The 20363-nt window shown below is 39.0% G+C and overlaps 1 long non-coding RNA gene across 1 annotated transcript; it reads right to left on the bottom strand.

Annotated features, from left to right (window-relative positions):
• Nucleotides 1-476: 476 nt before the first annotated feature.
• Nucleotides 477-7949, bottom strand: LOC140140341 (uncharacterized). The gene is made up of 3 exons (XR_011857260.1): nucleotides 7775-7949; nucleotides 2088-2219; nucleotides 477-588 (listed from the first exon to the last, which is right to left on the bottom strand). It is a non-coding gene; the product is annotated as an uncharacterized lncRNA (long non-coding RNA).
• Between the last annotated feature and the right edge of the window lie 12414 nt (nucleotides 7950-20363).

Below are 20363 nucleotides of genomic sequence, written 5' to 3'. Positions count from 1 at the left end.
GATATGTTACATGTAAATTTACGTCCGCCATCAGCCATATTGACTATTACATGGCATCTCGCTTTTCAATAGCTATAACACATATTGTACAAAAGACCTTTTATTTAAAACTCCTTGATGCAATCTATGCCGACTGCATGTATATAACATGCTAAGTGCATTGTATCTTTTCTTACGTAACGAGTCATTGTGACCGAACGCCCCGATGTGTCACTTTGTATATACTTGTGCCCACCAATTACTTTTATCTTTTAATTTTGTAAAAACTTTTCGAATAAGTCTAAAAATTCTTAATCAGTTTGCTCCAAATGGCCAATTGCAGTTGTAAATCCCTACACCCCCTGTGGAAGACGCGACCTCAATCTCCCACATAGGGCTTGTGAAATTTAAAAGTACATAAACAGGTGTAAGGATTTCAATTGAAATTGGAATTTGATACAAATACTTTTTCTTATTTCACCATTTCTTACTTAGTCCTGCAGGGGCCTGCTGTACCATCATAAGGCTAACTGGTTGATATCCAGACGGTGCATTGTAACCACTAACAGATACCAGTTGACATGTTCCATCTTGAGCTGTGTATTGCATCTTTGAAGATATAAAATATTTATTAAAAGATACAATTATGGTAAAGCGTGTTATCATTAAACTCACAGAGGGAGTGAAGAACGAGAGCAAATTATTAAATTACGGAATGAAATTAATAAAAAGAAACTATCTATCTATGCCGTCATTACTACCTAACTTTTATTATTGTCTGTCCAAATAACTTAGACACCCGGTTTTTAGGATATATTTCGAAAAGTTTTCACTTTGGCAAAAAGTCATGAAAGAAAAGTTGCTAAACACGGTCAGACCTAACAGAAATTATTAGTAAAGAAATAAAAAAATATTCTTCCTTGTCTACTTTTATTCAATTTTGACCGATTTACAGCAAGATATCTGGGTCCAGCCGAATATTCCTAATGACTTGAAACTTTTGATGGGATAATCTATTTACAGTAAGGGGTGTTTGAACATTGTAGTCATGCATATTGATCAGTGATGACACCCTTTTTCTTTGATCCTTTTACTAATTCACAATAATGGCGGTCTACTCAAATGCATCCAACAAAAGCATGTTTGCAATCACCGCGAGAGGTCGTCTCACACGCATAACAAATACACTACGATCAAATAGGTTGATGACAATATTTGATTGAATGGACTGTGGATTTCGGTGAAGGACACCGGTTCAAATCCTTTGTTTGGAGCCAATCAATAATTTCATGCACAACCTCTATAACTCAAAAGATGTCACAGTTGGTGCATTATAACAAATGATAGGGCAAGTTACTGTGCGTCTGGAGTGTATTGTGAATTATACTCCTCACCAATAACATCGGAACATTCATAGGGCATATAATTTGTATTTTCTTGGAATTGGGCCAAGCCAAAAGCATGCACAGAACAAGATTCAAATACCGAGCCGAATTGGTTGAGGGACAACTGGGATCACTGCGTTAATACACTAAGAATAAATATACCAATAAGAAACACTGTCTGCATTTTATGAACTGAATTATATTTTTCATTTTTATAAAATGTTTTTGGTGAGGAGTATAATTAATTTACTATTCATCCATTCACTATCCAAAATCACAATACCTACAAATCTGTATAATGAGACCTTCCAAAATAATGGTACCCAACTTCTACCGGATTATTTTTAAAGTGTTGAGAAAAACCTTCCAATTTCAATAGCATTTCTGGTAAACTCTCACTCAATGCTTTGGAAACACAAAAATCCCGTTAGGTCTCAGCGAATGTTAACGCTTTTCTTTCATGACTTTCCTTGAAAGTGGATATTTTTTCAAATAAGTAACAAAAACTGTGTGTCTAAGTTAATTGGACAGACAATAATCCATATTTTGATGTGTAACTGAAGATGTATCGCTTAACTAAAGAATATCTTCAAAATGTGACACAAAAATAAACCGATTTCATTTGTCCTCGCAGTTACTTTATGTCAAAAGCCATATAGCCATATTTCGTTATACATGTATGTAAAACCGAGTAATATGTGTACAAATAATTAAACCACTCACCACAACTGGCGGGGGTACAGGGCGACAGCACATACACGTCCCATAGCAAGTGAAACCCAAAGACACGATGGTAAGAACGAGTTGCACGAAGGCTAACAGTACTATCATGACATCCACTGCTATTCGTCCACTCTGAAATCATAGACAATGAATGACCAGGGATATGAGGTAAAAGTCAGTACCATAGAGTATCTATCCTTGAGAGGGCACTCTATTCACGTGGTTTCTTTTCCAACGCAAAAAGATCACAAATTTTGATGGTTTGCTAGTGAAGAGTGTCCACACACACTATCGAATGATTACGTAACGGTTATGAATAATTTATTAGGGTTTTCAATGCAATCGCCTCGACCAAAGTAGTATACGCCGTAGAAGTGACGTCATAATCGGATTAACTACCATAGCAATAGATGAATACAGTATTTGAATATACCGCGCTGCACTGCAGCAGGTTGCACTCATCACCTGTCTTCAATCACATAATAAATTGAATACAATACCGCTCTTTTCAAAGAGACTAATCTTACAGGTGCAAGTGATTAGCATTTCTGTGACATCTATGGTTCAATGCACCGGTACCGCATGAACGTTGTAGTGCAGGGCGATATAGCCAAAATTGTATTCATCTATTGCTATGGTAGTTAATCCGATTAACTACGTCACTTCTACGGCGTATACTGGCGAGTAGAAACGTTCAACTCGCCACATTCAATGATTTGAGACATTAAGGTATCAATTAATATCGAACGAGCACGTTCGAAATTAACGAGGCGTTCAAATTCCACGTCCGAAATTAATGTTTTGAATTATTCAGATTCTGGGACGCTCACTCGTCAGATCGATACTGAGACGACGTAATTTTTTAAAAACCGAAAAAAAAGTTTTTTCACGATGGACCGACTTATCTCGGTTCTGGGGAACGTATCCGGAGAATAAAGAGAGCCACAAACGTAAGATATGTACAATATTTTATTTTTTTATAAACGTTTCTACGTAGGATATTTTTACAATACATACATACGGCATAAATGTATATAATATTTTATAAGATCTACAAGCAACTCCCTATGTACGTAGGCCTTTATATTTACATTATTTTACGGTATAAATCAACACCCTATGTACGTATATACGATATTTTGAATATTTTACCCTATATTTCCAAAAACAATTAACTGGTACGTTCGAATGTTTCGTGGTGTTTCCTAGAATTTTTTCGACGTTATTTTGTCGATTAATTAAATACAAACTCCTTTAAAAATCGATACGAACAAATCCGACAGGTTACCATTGACTTTACACACGACGACGAGGAGATACGAAACGTTCGATAATTATAGAGTCATAAAAATCGATACGAACAAATACGACAAAACTCCATTCGCCACTTGCACGGTTCCGCCATTATGCACTATATGCGGGAGAGCCTCGAACTGGCAGCATACATGAAAGGAAGAATTACGTAACCTTACACAGAATGTTATATGACTGGTTCAATTCCCATTCATGTATGCTGCCAGTTCGAGGCTCTCCCGCACATAGTGCATAATGGCGGAACCGTGCAAGTGGCGAATAGATTTTACACGTGTCGACGAGGAGATACGAAACGCTCGATAAATATAGAGGTACAAAAATTGATACGAGCTAATATGACAAAATCCCATAGATTTTACACACGACGCCGAGGAGATACGAAATGCACGACTGGATGTATAGAAATCGATAAGAACCAATACGACTAAATCCCATAGACTTTATACACGCTGGCGAGGAAATACGAAGAGGCATGAAAATCGATACGAGCGAATCCGACGAGTTATCATCGAGTACGATAACGAGAGCCACCAGGGAAGTGAGCGAATGAGCGAGATTGCGTGTTTTTTTTTATTTTCATTTCTTTTTAATGAAAGAATTAAGGGTTTCCACTGCACGTGGGCCACAAGGGTGATACTAAATTAATGCTATATATATTTAAATGAATACGTATTCCGGGTTGGCTCTTTAGCGATTTCACAGAAAAGGTATTTCTAGTACAATGCGGCGTCGGACTCTAGCTAAGAGTGTAGCCTAAGTCATTATAGACTCCAAGAATGGCTCTCCATACACAAATGAACAAACACAAAGGAGGGTAGTCTCCTCCGTGACCAGCTTGATTTCGATGGAGCGGAACCAAATTGGCTGTGGAGGAGACGGATCATTTTGCCATGCAAATTTTCCAGTGTCAACCGCCTGGTCAGTACAATCAATCAGGGATATCCCTGAATCAATTAAGACGGTTAAAGCCATAACGTGTGATTTGCTGCACAGTGACGCCCTTCACAAATGTCTACTTTTTGCACGATTGTAATACTCGATATAGTACTAAAATACCATGTGAAAGACTAAGTCTGTAAAGGTTTAATTATAGTTAGGTGAAAATGTCCCTCGCGAAAATCCCGGCATTTTTCGCTTGAGGCCAAAATCCAAAATGGCCGCCGCCACCATTTTGAAAATTTTAAAAGCTTTGGACCAGAGCACCTATAATCATGCACAAAGACACTTTTTCGGATATGTCGAGTACAAGGATTCCGATTCTGACATTAGTTTGACATTACGGCATCATTTTCACCCAGAAATCCAAGATGGTGGCCGGCACCATCTTGAAAAATTTAGTTTTGAACAAGAGGACCTAAGATTGTGTACAAAGACACTTTTTTGGATAAGTCGACAAGGATTTCAAACTTGACATTACTTTGACATTACGAACTCATATTTACCCAGAAATCCAAGATTGTGGCCGCCGGCGCCATCTTGAAAAAAATAAGTTTTGAACCAGATTACCTAAAATCGTGTACAAAGACACTTTTTCCGGTAAGTCGACCCCAAGAAATCCGAATCTGACATTAATTTGACGTTATAACATAATGTTTGCCCAGAAATCCAAGATGGCCCCTATTTGGTAGAGCGTAAATGTGATTTTTGAATGAGAGCAGAAGCATAAGTGTGTCATTTCCGCCTTATCTGGGGTTCATGTCCCTTATATGGGGTTTAAACTGCCTTATCTTGAGTTTACATCCCTTATCTAGGGATAAGGCGCCTTACCTGTGGTTTAGACGGCCTTATCCTGGGTTTACGTTCCTTACCTGTGGCTAAGATGCCTTAACCTTAGCATATCGCAGTCTAAACCCAGATAAGGTATCTAAACCCCAGATAATGCGCCGTAACCCTTTTCTAACCTTTTATATTTTGCATTTTGTCTTTTGTAAAATGAAAACACCATTACAACAAATTCGTTTATTTTGGCTCGCCGTACATGTAAGATAAACGATTCAAAACAGACCATTACCATAGATAATCGGTGTCTTGTTGAGGTATGGTTCACATGTTAGTCGCTTGATGGGGTCTCGCCTTCCGAGCGACTAACCTGCTCACCATACCTCCACAAGACACCGATTATCTATGGTAACGGTCTGTTTCTCACCCTTTATCTACTACATAGAGGTCAGTGGTGCGATTATCTTGACTAATACATTGCACTCAATTAATTATCCTTATCTTAGTCACTAGTACACGCTGGAGAAGTGACGTAATAAATCGTATTAACGCCCAAAATGGCGCCACTTCCGGTTCAGAGGTCGCTTCCGGGTCAAAGGTCACCTCCAGGTCACGGGCCACAGGGCCCGGATTACTTCCGGGTCAAAGGTCATGTCAAAGGTCACGTAATGACGTCATAGGTCAAAATTGTCCTATAGTGCCGGGTATCACTTCCGGTAATTTTTATCGGCGTGACCTCTGCTGTTACATAACAAAATGTAGCAAATAAGCTGGCGTAAGTACTGTGTTTTGAAAAACACTCAAAAATGGAATACACGAGCCATTTCTCGCTTAATTTACACAATGAGGCCATAGATAAGATATGAAACATGAGTATAAAGCAAACAGTAAAGTGTAAAAGTTGAATTATTGCGGCAAAATTAATGTTTAATGTGCCCGAAGTAGCCTAAAATGAGGGAAAATGCATGTCACGATCACCAAAATGGTTATATCTACAACTGTGAGCAAACGCTGGTCGTCAGAATCGTTCGGTGATGTTTATTTATACATACAAAATACTGTCTTGTCTAAAGTGATATCAGCTCATTTGACTGAGGTACAAACAGTTTTAAAAAGAGTATTGTTGACTTAGACACTGAATGACAAATAAGTTTGAACAGCGTACGAATATAATCTAGCATTTTGATTTTTTCTCTTTTTTGTTAGGCCTATGAGTAGCTATGAGTGTAAGTGTGTAGCCCAGGCAGTTATAATTATTCGTAAAATATCTATCTAACCCGTTTGTTTTACCCCGGTCCTCACTGCAATGTTTTTCTTTATGCATACATATCAAATCACGAGATAGATTCAGCCATAATGCACGAATTTCAAACCTAATTTTTGGCATATTTGTAATTTGTACACAATGCCCAACTTACACCCCGTTTTTATTATATTTGAAATAACTAAACTTAAAATTTGCCCGAAATCGTATATTATAGAAAAATAAAAAACTAAAACTAGGATTTAAAAAAAATGAGTTAAAAATAAAATCAAAAATCAAACAGGGGTGCTAGCTTGGTTCGCACAAATATCGAATGTCCAAATATTTACCGCTAAGCCATACGAGTGATTCTTTATTAATAGCAATCTTATTCTCACTCAGTGGCTCACTCGTGCATTCTATCTCTGGAATGATATTAACACCGTCTAAATAATGTAACTCAAACGTTTATGCTGACTTTAAAATTATTTGAACGTTGGTAGTATTATTTTGAAGGTAAATAACCAACAATGGACAATTGACAATGAAAGTGTCTTTATACATGTTATGGGAAAAACATCGGCCGTATAATATATCGCGTGACAGTAGTCACGCACAAAGATAAACATTTCAACGTGTTCAATTATACGACTAGGAATATACCCCAACCAAATTTCATGAAATTCTCAGGCAAGCTAAGTTTCGTTTTTATTTAACATAACACCCATTTTGGCGCTTTTTCTTGCTTGATGATATGAACATTATAATTTACCTTTACACGTTATTTTTTTGCTGTAAACAAATGTTTGATATGTTATCTGTTCCATGGTACGTAAATGGAGATGGAGCAATATACGACCCGTGTCTTCCATTTCTGGAGCTATTTTGATAAAACGCGTTTGCCGGCTAAAATGTCAACATTGTGTTACGTAACACCGTGTTCACCAACCCGTATAAATTTTCTGTGGAACAAAAGAGGTCACGAAGTTGCCGTCGTACTGTATCGCGCTGCAGTACAAGCGGGTTGCACTCATCACCTGTGTATGTCTGCAATCATAAGCTGTGTTCACACATGCAGTTATTACCGGTAATAATTATTTTGTCTAGGCTCACATCACTTCGTCAGCGTATACGTCTTTACAAGTCACAACGTGAAGCCTCGCTCATTAACGATCGACAGGCTAACACGCATTGGCGGTAGCATGAAATAGCGATTTTCTTTGTTTTATCTAATTTTTAGATTCGAAATTAAAAGGAGACATACCCGGAGACATAATGTGATGGTGAAAACTAACATTTTCTGGAAAACATAATAAGAATCTATGTTTTATAGAAATCGCACATTATAGACTACGTAAATTTGTAAGAAATGGTCTGGTTTATGAAAATTCTATTAAAAAAAGCAACATACCGGACCGTATTCGCATTCTACAAAGTCCTCATCATGGTGATCGACCCAGTTATATCCGGCAGATGGGTCACACTTCACGACCCCAGTGTAGTAAGTGGAATGATGATCACGTACAGCGTTTAGGCTTCCATAGATCACCAGATGTCCGCACGCAATACATGTAAAGACGCTTAGTATCAAGTACATCACATTCTGAGAATAAGGAGAAAGAAGCTTGTGGAAAATTAAAGCCATTTTGTGGGCCATTTTGGTACTATTATTGCGTACAATATTAGTTTGAAGAAGCCGAAAATGGTGAAATGAAGGTCCACATTGAAGCCATTCGTTTTCTATTGTTTAAATTATGGCCTTTAAACATATAGCGTTGGGTTTCCAAAGCAGAAGTGAAAAGGGGGATTTGTTTATCCATACACAGGGGGGTTACAACTATTTATCAAAATAAAGGTCATATTGCAGTCACACTGCACAGCAAACATAATTCGACCTATTCCAGCAAAATCAATCGACTCTAGTCTCTCCTCCACATTGAATGGGGGACTGCACTTATGCCCAAATATGGCACTTGCCAATCAATAATCACCCACTTGAAATCCCTGACTCGCTGCACTGACCAAAGTTATGGACAGATATGGGAGCTGTTTTTGGGCGAAAAATGCGAAGCATTTTTCGTCCTTATTGCGATGGGTTTTGGCCTACTTATTTCCTCACAGCGTTGCAGAATAAAAATAAAATAATCATGCTGTCTATGTAATCAGGAAACTACAGAGGCGATAGTGTACATTTAAATTTGTCATTACTACTTCATGTTGATATTCAAACAGTGCTATAAAGTTGTCTTACCAAGGAATGTGTTTGTATTAAAAGAAATAATTGTTTTACAACTTGGATGAACTAGAATTACTTTTATGCAAATCCGAAAATTGCAACAGATATTTTTCATTTCTTTAAGATTTAGCGGTATTGCCAGATTGTACGTACAGTTGGGCTACATTAATAGCCTCATTATGGTTTTATTGATACTGGCAAAATACTTGCCTGTATGTGCTTGTTGGTGTGCTATAGCGTATAGAATCTGTTAATGATAACCACAGTCAATTAATTTATGTCAACATGTCTTTTTCACGAGGCTGTGTTTATATAACTGAATTCATTTATACAAACACAACCTTGAATAAATTAAACAGAGTACTTAAGGGATCTGGAATGGGCGTTTCGATAGTATTTTTTGTGGGACATGAGAGCACATCAGACATACCGAATTGCATTCCTAATACGAAGAATGTCTCTCTGATATCCAATAATTTTCATTTTTTTTGAAAATCACGATGTAATACAAATTTATGACAAATTATTAAAATTTGATATTTTTGATATATAACAGTCCTCGAAGTAAATTTTATGAATCTAATGACATATTCTTAAAGTGTATGTAGCTGGGAGGAAAAGCCGATCAATTGAAAAATTTTGACCTTCATATTGAAAATATGGATTTTTTTCCCTAAATGACCTAATTTTTTTGTGTTTTGGGGAAAAGATCCATATCTTCAATACGAAAGGTCAAAATTTTCAATTGATCGTCGGCTTTTTCATCCCACCTACATACACTTTAAGTAAAAATCATCATTTGCGAATTTCAAAAATCAAAATTATTTTATATCAAAAGGACATTCTTCGTATTCAGAATGCAATTCAACATGTCTGATGTGCTCTAATGTCCCACAATAAATACTGTCCAAACGTTCATACCCCATCCCTTAAATGGGGAAACTTAGGCAGGCGATAAAGAGAAAATATATTTACTTAACCAATCCTGCCAATTGAGACTTAATGTCTGTTAAGTGAGGGCTGTTATTTGAACAGTTATGGGATTAGTTAATAATATTATTTTGATAGGTTTCAGGTGGTGGCCGCAGTGCATTCTCTAAATTCAGTAAATTTCCACCGTCAACCGTGTAATTGAATGGGATTATTTTGAAATTTTAAAACGCTTGAAATATCACAAACAAGTAGGCCTATGTTAATAAATAATATAAATACAAGCTAAAACCGTTGGGGTTCGATAATGAACCCCACAAAATTAACCGAGTATATTGGAAAATGCCATACACAAGTTGCCGGCTCTATCATGCCACTCGCCGCTTGATAGGTTTCTACCTCTTACAAAATAATGTTATTCGGGTCAAATTTATTGTCAGAGCACGGAGATAAAATAGCATTGAAATAGAAATATATGTATCAAGGACGTTTATGACCATTAATAAATAGATGTATCGAGGATGTTACGTTTATGAGCATTAAGACATAGATGTAACAAATTGTTATACGTTTATGAACGTATAGAGGATGTTACGCTTATGAACATGATTTTCAACATTGTTAACAATATTGCTAGTATGTCAACAAATGAAAGTTCTGTAATTTGTTGAATTTCTTCAATCAGCTGTTCAATGCTAAATTATTTTGAATGTCATCAAATTGTAAATCTCTAGTCACATTTTCGATGTATTAACAAGTAGCTATGTAGCAAAGACGTTAACTTCATGCACAAAACATTAACGCTCTTATTTTGTAAACATTGTATACCCATAGCTACTTTAATCAACAATAAATGTTCTGTAATAATGTTCATTATCCTTCATTTCTATTAGACTTTCAGTGTATTGTATATAAGTAGATGTATATATGTATAACAGATGTTATTCGTTTGTAAACACTTTTTTTCATAAACATAGGATACCCAAAGCTACTTATTATGCTAACAATGAACGTTCATTGACTGTTAGGCTAAGTAAACGTTACAGGATAACATGTATTCAAATTCTGCCTCAAGGTTCCTGCTTAAATTGTGTTCAAGAATCAACTAAGATTTATTTGGCCCGCCTTTTGCCAGTAAATAGGCTGTCATGAATTATCCAGTGTATTTTTATTATACGTGCCCGGTCTTATCACTTGGTACACAATTAATAGCTCACCAATCTGAAAGCCTGTTTTAATCACAATGGTCAGAATTAAATAGTCAAAATGATTAGACAAATAGGCTACACTGTCCATACACTGAGTACAGTCTCATTGCAAGATCATGGGCTAAGTAGGCCTACCGTAGTCCTTGTCATTTGAGGTACGTAAAAACATACTCATTGTGATCGATGCGAATTATAGAAACAGTTCAAACAATAAAATAACTACACCTTTATCTTGACACTTCCTCATTTGCTCGCCCTGTTCCTTTTTAAAGGAATTTTTATTGCTGTTATCTGTCATTTACATATCAGGGAGGTACGAACATTTCCAGATGACCCACATACTCAATTTGTAGCCTATATGTAATGTATATACATTATTCTTGATTGACAGTAAGTATATACAAAAAATATCCGTCAAGTGGTTTAGCTTAAATGCCCTTCGAAAGAGAGCGGTCTAAAAGTGAGTGATAGTCATTAAAAGTTGCATTCGATTTACACAGGGAATTTTGCAGGCCACGCCGTGCCCTACTTACTAAAACACCAAAGTGTGAATATTTCCAAATATCTAAATTAGCTAAAAAATAAGGACATGTTACAAAACTATATTTCCTAGAATGTCAGAGAGTACAATAAATATTGGCCGGTTATTTTTCACACAGTGACGTTAACTTGAAATGCCCTATACCTCTAACATACACTGTTTGTAGAGGTCACATATCAATGGTGAGAGCACTATGTATTGTGTATAGGAAAATAAACAGTAACTGCAGTATGTCCAATTTTAAGCCATTTGGTGCATCACACTTTAGAATAGAAAATTGATTATTTATGTTCACCCAAACATCTGACACACAGCACACTATGGGTTTGATTAAAGTGGGGGGGGCAGGCCCCGGTCGAAAAAGTTTATGGCACTGGCCCCCTGCCCCCGGTTCCTGCCCTCGGTTCCTGCCCCCGTTGTTCATAAGTATAAACTCGATGATAATTCCTTTTTGAAGTGTTCATTGGTCTTGGGGCAATTTGACCTAGGGGCACTGATCAATAAGGTAGAAGTGTACGGTGCCGATTTCGATTAGGCAGTCAGAGGAACGGAACAACGGGTCAGGCTCATAAACTCAGAAAAGGGTTCTAAAGAATGAATCCAGTCTCTCCTTGCCTTTCTCCCCTTCTTCTCTTGTCCCATTTCCCGCTTCTCCGTCCCAATTTTAGGTGTCCGGGGGAGGTTGCAGTCTGCCCACTGCCCGCCCCTCCCCCCGCTGGCAACGCTACTGCTCAAAACCTAATGCCCTAATGATCAATATATTTTGTCAGGTTGTAGGATTCCTCTACAAATTTCAATGAGTCATTGCACATACGACAGTGCTTCTTAAACTTCTTTTCCCGTGATCCAAATTTCACAAGAAAAATATGGCGCGACTCACAGCATGATTCAAATGCTGTTATTGTGAGAAACCAGTGGCGTACCGGACAATTTTCCAAGTCGTCCCGCTGACCGGTTGCCTAGCGCGCAAAATGTTGGCACTTTAATGCAAAAATGGGTCAAAATGATAGCACGATGGTACCATGCTCTTTGACGCACAGAGATGCATTTTTTATTTTCTCCGGCAGGTCCCGTTAAAAGAGGCCGCGACCCCCAAAAGGATTATGACCCACAGTTTGGGAACCACTGACTTAAAGACATACGACTTTTTTGCACTCACATGACGACATGATAATACGAATACAGAGGCTAATATCGCTAAGACTTACCAAGCAAAGGCTATTTCCTTTCCAGTAAGTTGCTAAGCCAAGAATTCCCGTTGGTAGTAGGAACTGAAACGACAAATTTAAGCAAATATTGTCTTTGAAAACGGGACAATTGGTATTTTATACTTGATTGTGATTAAGATCGATGATTTGGTACAGCTTGAGTATCCTCATGGATTCACGAAATGCGCAACTTTAAGTTACTTTACTGCAAGCAACTATTCTTAAATAAATATAAACTCTGGTGATCTGGTGATTGTGATCTAATATACTGCGCCGAAAAATTATCCTTACACTTGGAAAAATAATCACAATTTTCAAACTGAACAATATTGGGGTAAAAAAATAGATGCACCATCTAATCCTGCACATAATGACACCCCATTGAATCCAATGTGACCTCAAGAAGTAAAGTTACAAGCAATTGAATAGACGAAGGTCCTGTTTTAAAAGTGCCAAACTGGCCTATACAAGGCGCAAAAATATTCCAACTAGCGCAACAAAGAGACAGCACAGTTTCTTCAATGAAGCTTTACTTAAAGCAGTTTTTATTTCAGTTTTTACTTCTCTGTACCTTTCATAACTTTCATTTTATTTGTCAGTTCTTTTGTTTCGGTTTTCTTTTGTTCCTTTTCTTTTAAATTAAAGGCACTCATAAATTAGCCATTCAAAACTCTCAAACCAGATGTCTATACTCCGTTGAGTTTTGAATAAGCCAGTTTGCTTTTTGCTTCTTGAAGTCACATTGGATTCAATGGGGTGTCATAATGTGTCGGATTAGATAGTGCATATATTAAATAAATAAATTTACCCAGATTTGGTTTAGTTTTAAATTTAGGATTTTTTTCCAAGTGTAAGGACACTTTTTGGCGCAGTATATACAATGAACATGACGAATGGGCATCCAATTAATCCTAAAACCATTTTTTTGACCTTTACTTGTGTATGTTCAATTAGTTATACGCTTTACTCAGGGGGGACGGGACAAGCTCCTGGATTATCTATACGAATAACATATTATACGATATGTATATTTTGATACATGCAAAACACTATAACGAATAAGATTTATTTTTTCCGTAAGCAGTTTTTACCGTCCTTTCCCCACTTTCCCCACAATACATTGCGTTTATTAAAATAAAAGTATGTACAAGAGTTCCACTCAAGTGATCGTAGTGAAAATAGTATAGCAAGAGGGTGAAAAGCTTCCCACAAAATTTCACGCGGGATATTTTATTTATAAGATGTGTATAAGAAGTCATTAATTAAAACGTAATGATTACGCAATACTCTAAATTGGTTTTTAATTAAGTAGAAGGGGGAGGGGCCTACGAGTCCAATTCTGTCATTTTCCGTGTAAATCGCCCCCAACCATCAAATACACAGTAAAATCACAGAAACCTGTGTAACTACCGTGTAAATCGACTCAACCATCAAATACACAGTAAAATCACAGAAACCTGTGTAACTGCCGTGTAAACCGACTCAACCACCAAATACACAGTAAAATCACAGAAACCTGTGTAACTGCCGTGTAAACCCCTACTCTTCAAATACACAGTAAAATCACAGAAACCTGTGTAAACCCCTACTCTTCAAATACACAGTAAAATCACAGAAACCTGTGTAACTGCCGTGTAAACCCTACTCTTCAAATACACAGTAAAATCACAGAAACCTGTGTAACTGCCGTGTAAATCGCCCCCAACCATCAAATACACAGAAAATCACAGAAATGCTGTGTAACTGCTGTGTAAACCTCCACTCTTCAAATCACAGTAAAATCACAGAACTCCCCTAACCTTAGTGTCATTTTTTCAGGGCAAAATACAGGGGAAAATTCCACAAAAATAACAACACAGGATTACACAGAAAAACAATTTACACAGGATTACACAGTAAAAAATTCCTTACAACCAAAAAAAATGCAGGGGAAAAATTCCCTGCATCTCAAAATTCAAAAATCCTCAAAAAAAAATTAAAATAATTTTTCCAAAAATTATTTTAATTTTTTCCCGATTAATAAAAAATAATTTTTGGTTTAAGAAAATCCCAATTAATAAAAAACAAAATGGATCAATTACAAACACTAGCTAAAATTACAAAATTCGGTTCACTGGAGTCACTTAGCTCGGGGTTATACTACCCTGTTAAGAATGATAATGATGAAACAGTTTACGTCTCATCACCCGATTATAAAAACATGGATAAAGTCTGTAAAGAATTTGGCGCTACTAGCTTTGACTGGGTGGTGAGGGGTGCAGCATACGGTGGGCACAAAAACATCGTCAAACTCTGTATAGAATGTGACGCTGCCGATTTTGACCGCGCGATGAGGGGTGCCGCATACGGTGGATGCAAAAATATCGTCAGACTTTGCAGAGAATGGGGTGCTACCTCTCTCGACACCTTGATGAGGGGTGCCGCGTACGGTGGATACGAAAATATCGTCATACTCTGCAAAGAATCTGGCGCTACCGATTTTGACGGCGCGATGAGGGGTGCCGCGTACGGTGGATACGAAAATATTGTCATACTCTGCAAAGAATCTGGCGCTACCGATTTTGACGGCGCGATAGAAAGTGCAGCGTTGAGTGGACGCGAAAACATCGTCAGACTCTGCAAAGAATGGAGCACTACCAATTTTTGACCACGTCCTGTATTATCGAAAAATAAATGGCTGATTCTCTATATTTTGAATGCTCCGATGATGAAATATTTTAACAATTAGAAGATGCGTCTAAGGGAAATTTTTTCATGTGGAATGGGACTAGTCTTAGAAACTTATTTGTCGCGGCAAGCGGGTACAATGGAGAAAAGGTTAGACATCAAGCTGTTAACTTAATATTGTGTTTTGTTAAGTGGTACAAAAATAGATATAGTATGAAATTGTGTTTAAAACCTCCCTGGATTTTTCTCGAGAGAACCGAAGAAATAAAAATATTGGAAAAGTTAATAGATTTTGTTACGAATGAACCACCGATTGAAAAAAAAGACACGATTGCGTTAAAAAATTACCGAGACAAATTTGGTTTTGTGGATAAATTTTATGAAATAAAAAGATGATAATTTTATTTTGGATTTTTACTAGTGCTCTTTTGGATTCTCCCGAGAGAAGAATCAGGATGGAAGCTAAACGCATGACAGAAATTTTAAAAGCCTACAACGATGCTAAAGAGACAGAATGAGTAGGTCGTGCAGAAATAAAAAAACCTCTTGTGATTATTAATCACAAGAGGTTTTTTTTGTCGTAGTTTACCACACCCAGTTTAAAATGGTTGTAATCAAGTAGGTTACTACAAATGCGGCGTATCCAGTAACTAAAGGATCCCGTCCAGCACAAAATTCCCACGGTTCTCTAGGTGCGCCGTCTTTGTATCTACCTTCAGCTTTTACTAATCCGTTTTTGTACCAACATGTTATATACGTGGGATAATTATCATCAAACACCATCTCAGCCTTCATTTTTGTTTTTTCCTCGTCATAGTACCATCTCCAAACACCGCATGGTTTTTTTTTTCATCATCCCACATTTCTTTCCGATACTCTCCGTACGCTTTCAGGTTCTCAACCCAGTTGTCATCCGTTAGATTTGGAAGATCCATTTTATTTAAACGTGGTTATTTGTACAAAACGAACTTAAATTCTATCTTAGGCAGAATGTTGTTTATGGCTTCAGAGTATCTCGGAGGCTCTCCAGGGCTTCTTTTTTTCCCCTTTCCAATCCAGCCTGTTCCGCCTCTGTGCGAATTTTACGTACTCTATCAGCCGTAAGTTCAATTAGATCCGCTCTGGTTCTGTGCTTGATTCCAGCCTTGTGACCTCTGTAGTTTTCCAACTCTCGCCGAATGTGGTGGAAGTCTTCGTTGCTGACCCGTCCGTCTTCGAGGGCTTTGGACACCAGATCATTTACCGTATTCAAACTGGACTCAGCCGTTCGTTTTACGCTTTCGTGCTTTTCCAATTTTTTCATGGTAGCCTTTCCAAGAGCTACGCATGCCGCGCTAACTAGACCACCAGCGATGGCGATTCCACCGAGTGGAATGCTCACGATCGCGCCAATTCCACTGGCCAGCGTCCCCACAGCCCCTGTTCCAGATCCGACCGCGATGAGCCCGGAAACTTGAGCCGTGTTGTAGAACATGTTCCACGCTGCCTTGTATTTTCTCCTCAATTTCTCCCTCTCGTTAACCTCGTTGTCCAAGAAATTCCTAATCTCTTCGATATTTTTTAGTCGGAATTCAACTCCTCGATCTTCGCTTTCCTGAGGAAGATCGGGATAAAGTGGCGGTGCGTTAGGTTTCTTCATGCTTATTTTATTTATATCACATTAGTAAAATTGTTAGTCCAGCAAAACTTCGTGCTCCGTAAAATTTGAGATGTGGTTTTCAACGAAATGCTGTATGATTTCTTGCTTGGTTAAATTTTTTTCGTAGAAGCTAAGTATTCCCAGTTGCTCAAAATTCATGTTGATTCCAAGGAGACTTACCAGGGCTTGAGTTTTGTAGACATCTGCTGAAACCCCGTTGATCCAAAAGCAAAGCTTATTTTCAACGTACTCGATCGAGACATGATGCATAATCGTAGTGTCCGTTTGAACGGATGTGGAAAAGAGGGTTTGCCGCGCGTTATCTAGCACTTTGAACGATATCGAGTCGTCGGTCCAAGTAATATTTAGGTACATGAAGAAATTCTGATTAGACTGAAACGTCAAAGAACAAGCGTTCGCTGGGGCGTTCGGCGGGTTCACTCCCGATTTTACCGAAAAGAGAGGTTCCAAGGCTGAGCAATAAAATGTGGGTTGTTGAAGAAAATTTCTAAAGGTCTAGTGAGTCGCCTGGGAGTCAAATCCTTTCCGGGCTTCGGCAAATTCGTAAACCCAGCAGTGATGCCAATTTGCATAGGCCTAGCGTTGAAAGTGTTGTTCATTCCGTTTTTAATTTCGATCAACTTGTCTCTCTCCAAGTCGATGTTTTTTTGGCTCGGATGGAAACATAGTGCGTTCCGTCTTCGTTCATCCATACCATGAATCTCCCCAAAACATGCAAGCTGGTATCGTGCTCGTGTCCAATTTGCTGGTCTACGTACTCTTTCGTCACAGCGTCCTCGTTGTCCGTGGGAGTTCGAGACCCGTGACTCTATTGCCGCTCATAGCGAGTTCGCCGGTCATCGAGTCGCCATCCTTCGAAACTTTTCTGTCGTTTAACCATGAGGTTAGGCTGGTCACGGAACCCATAGTAGCTGCATCTTGCGGCTCGGTTGGATTCATCAACCCCGTTATTTTTTTTCCTCCCATGTTAATCCTTCCGGTCATTCGCGCTCCAGTTTTTTTGACGTACGCGGAAAGATCTACATCTTCGCCAGCTATTGACGTCGATTTTGTTTTGATCGTTGGTCCCCAGATAGACATTCTTTCTTTTATTTTATCGGATTTCAAATTCCAAATCCAGCGGTTGATCGTGATTATCGAGCTTTCTCGAAGAATTTTTCCATTCTACTTTGAAGTCGAAGTCGAGCTCGTGGATGGTTCCGTTTTGCAGTTTTTTGAAACTCGGCTTTTCGTAGGTCGAAACGAAGTATTCTCCGAACGCGGCGTTTGAGAGATTTATGGACCCAAGAACCTGGCCTCCCTGCAGAACGTCGTCGTTGTCTACGAGATTGCCCGTGGTTGACAGCTGATTTAGGTACACGAGAATTCTTCGAGGTAAAAATTCGATCGCTCGATCTCCCGTGTATTCACCGGTCGCTAGCCACCCTTCGTCGTCCAATCCGAACATTTCTCGAACGCGGTCCGGAAACCAAATCTGATACTGCTCGGGGATTGTCATGTTGAGTTTCCCATCGCGTTTGTCGACTTCGAATTCGAAACCATCGATCTGGCTCGTGAATTCTTTTGCGAGCAGGTCAAAATTATACAGCCCCGGGCTTATTTTTATCGCTTCTTCAGGTCCCTGCCCTCCTTGAGTGTACCTCCATTCGAGTTCTTCTTCGACGTTGAACCAACCTACTCGACCCGAGATCCTTTTGATTCCAATTTTTAAGTTTTTGTCGTTATTGTCTATACTTTGCAACGGGCGATAAGGTTTTCCTTTGCCGGTGCCGGTAATTGTGACAAACATTTTTCTTTTATCTTTCAATAAAATGAGAACTGGAGGAGTATTCGAACCGACGCACGGTTTCAGTCTTGTGAATCAAGAAATTCAAGTCAACAAAAAAGGAAAATTTTACGTAAGATTTCCTAGTTTGTGGCAAAAGTACAAACTTCCGAGAGTCACGAAAAAAGAGGTGTACGATGACTGGCTCTCCAACCAGATGCAATTTTGGCAAAACCATCTGAACTTCGCGGTTTGGTGCGCCACGTCAGGATGCGGGGTGTCCAAAGAACTTCTTAGTCACAAAGATCCGATGATTCGATCCGTGTTCAGATTTCACGCATATTATCAGATCAGAAGAATCCTGTCGGAAATGTCCTGTCCACTACCCTCGGAGGAATCCTTCAATCCTCTGAACAACGGGATCGACACCTACGCTTACGAAAGAATTTGCAACGAATTCGGAGTGTCCGCGAGAGCTAATTGGAGACAAAAGTTCGATCTTTCCAACGGAATGGGCAGTTACTTCTTCAACAAACAATTTTACGACTGGAAATTCGTGACCACCAAAAAATGGTCGAAGCTTACCAACGGAGGAAACTACAGTCAGTTGATGGACTGGAAAGTTCACTTTGACGCGGACAGCTTCGGAGGTGTGGACAATCAGACTGACAAGATTCTGTACATTGAACAGTTGTTCGATCACGATCCGGATATAACCGACAGATCCATTCGGAAAGGAGATGCCATGGCTGCTATCGGAAGTTTCGTAGCAGACACTTGGAACGAGGGTTTCACACGTGCGGGAGTTTCGAGAATCAACGACTCCATCAGGACTTACACGTGGGCAATTCTCGGATCCCAAGCTCAAGCCAGATCCGGCATCCTGCGTTCTGGCAAGGCGTTCGACGCTCAGAAACAATTTCTAGCAAACGTCGAGGATGCGATCAACTCGGTCGTGGATCTTCCGGACTCGATCGACAGATACCAGAGAACTCTTCAGTACGCTCAAAGCAAACTGGATTTTGTCGTGGGTCACGGACTTTACTTGCTCCCGAGCAACATGGAAATCCTCGTGGGATCCGTAAACGGGTACAACAATTTCATCCAAATCGCCACGGATGACATGCAGATAGGGCTAAACTCAGACGTAAACACCGACTCTCGACCGAATGTTGGAGACAGTGCTCCTGAGGAAAGTCCGTTGTTTTTAGAGGCGGTTGAAAGTCCACCCTTGACTGAAAGGGTTGAAAGTCCACCCTTGACTGAAGAGCCACTAATGCATGATGAGAAAAAGCTTTCTCTATTTTTGGCAGCCGCTGCAATTTTCTTATTTTTCTGGCAAACGGTTTTAAAAAAATAAGTTGGACACACACAAAAAAATCTTCTCACTAAAATTTTAGTGAGAAGATTTTTTACTTCTTTTTGACAAATTCCATAACTGTAGTGTACAGCAAAATTCCAGCACCCAAAGCTAATGCCCAAAGGTGATTGGCGAGGAATCCCGCGACGGACCCTGCAGCCTTCAGAAAAAAACTTACGATGGATCCGATGATTCCTGGGAGAGCGACTAACATCTTGTCTCCGAGTTTCAGAAGTAAATTTGCTATTTTTTTCAGCTGATCCTTAATCCAATCGGTCCACGTTTTTGGTTTTGGCGGACCGGGTGATGGACTCGGACCCGGACCTGGTCCAGGTTCTGGCCCCGGAGGCGTTGGACCAGGCTTAGGAGTAACTGCTGTGACTGATCTTGCGGCTAACAAAATACCCTCGACGATAGTGGCGATC

Source organism: Amphiura filiformis, chromosome 19 (assembly GCF_039555335.1).
Source record: "Amphiura filiformis chromosome 19, Afil_fr2py, whole genome shotgun sequence".
In the NCBI taxonomy this organism is placed as follows: domain Eukaryota; kingdom Metazoa; phylum Echinodermata; class Ophiuroidea; order Amphilepidida; family Amphiuridae; genus Amphiura; species Amphiura filiformis.
This window is presented reverse-complemented; position numbering and strand designations above follow the sequence as displayed.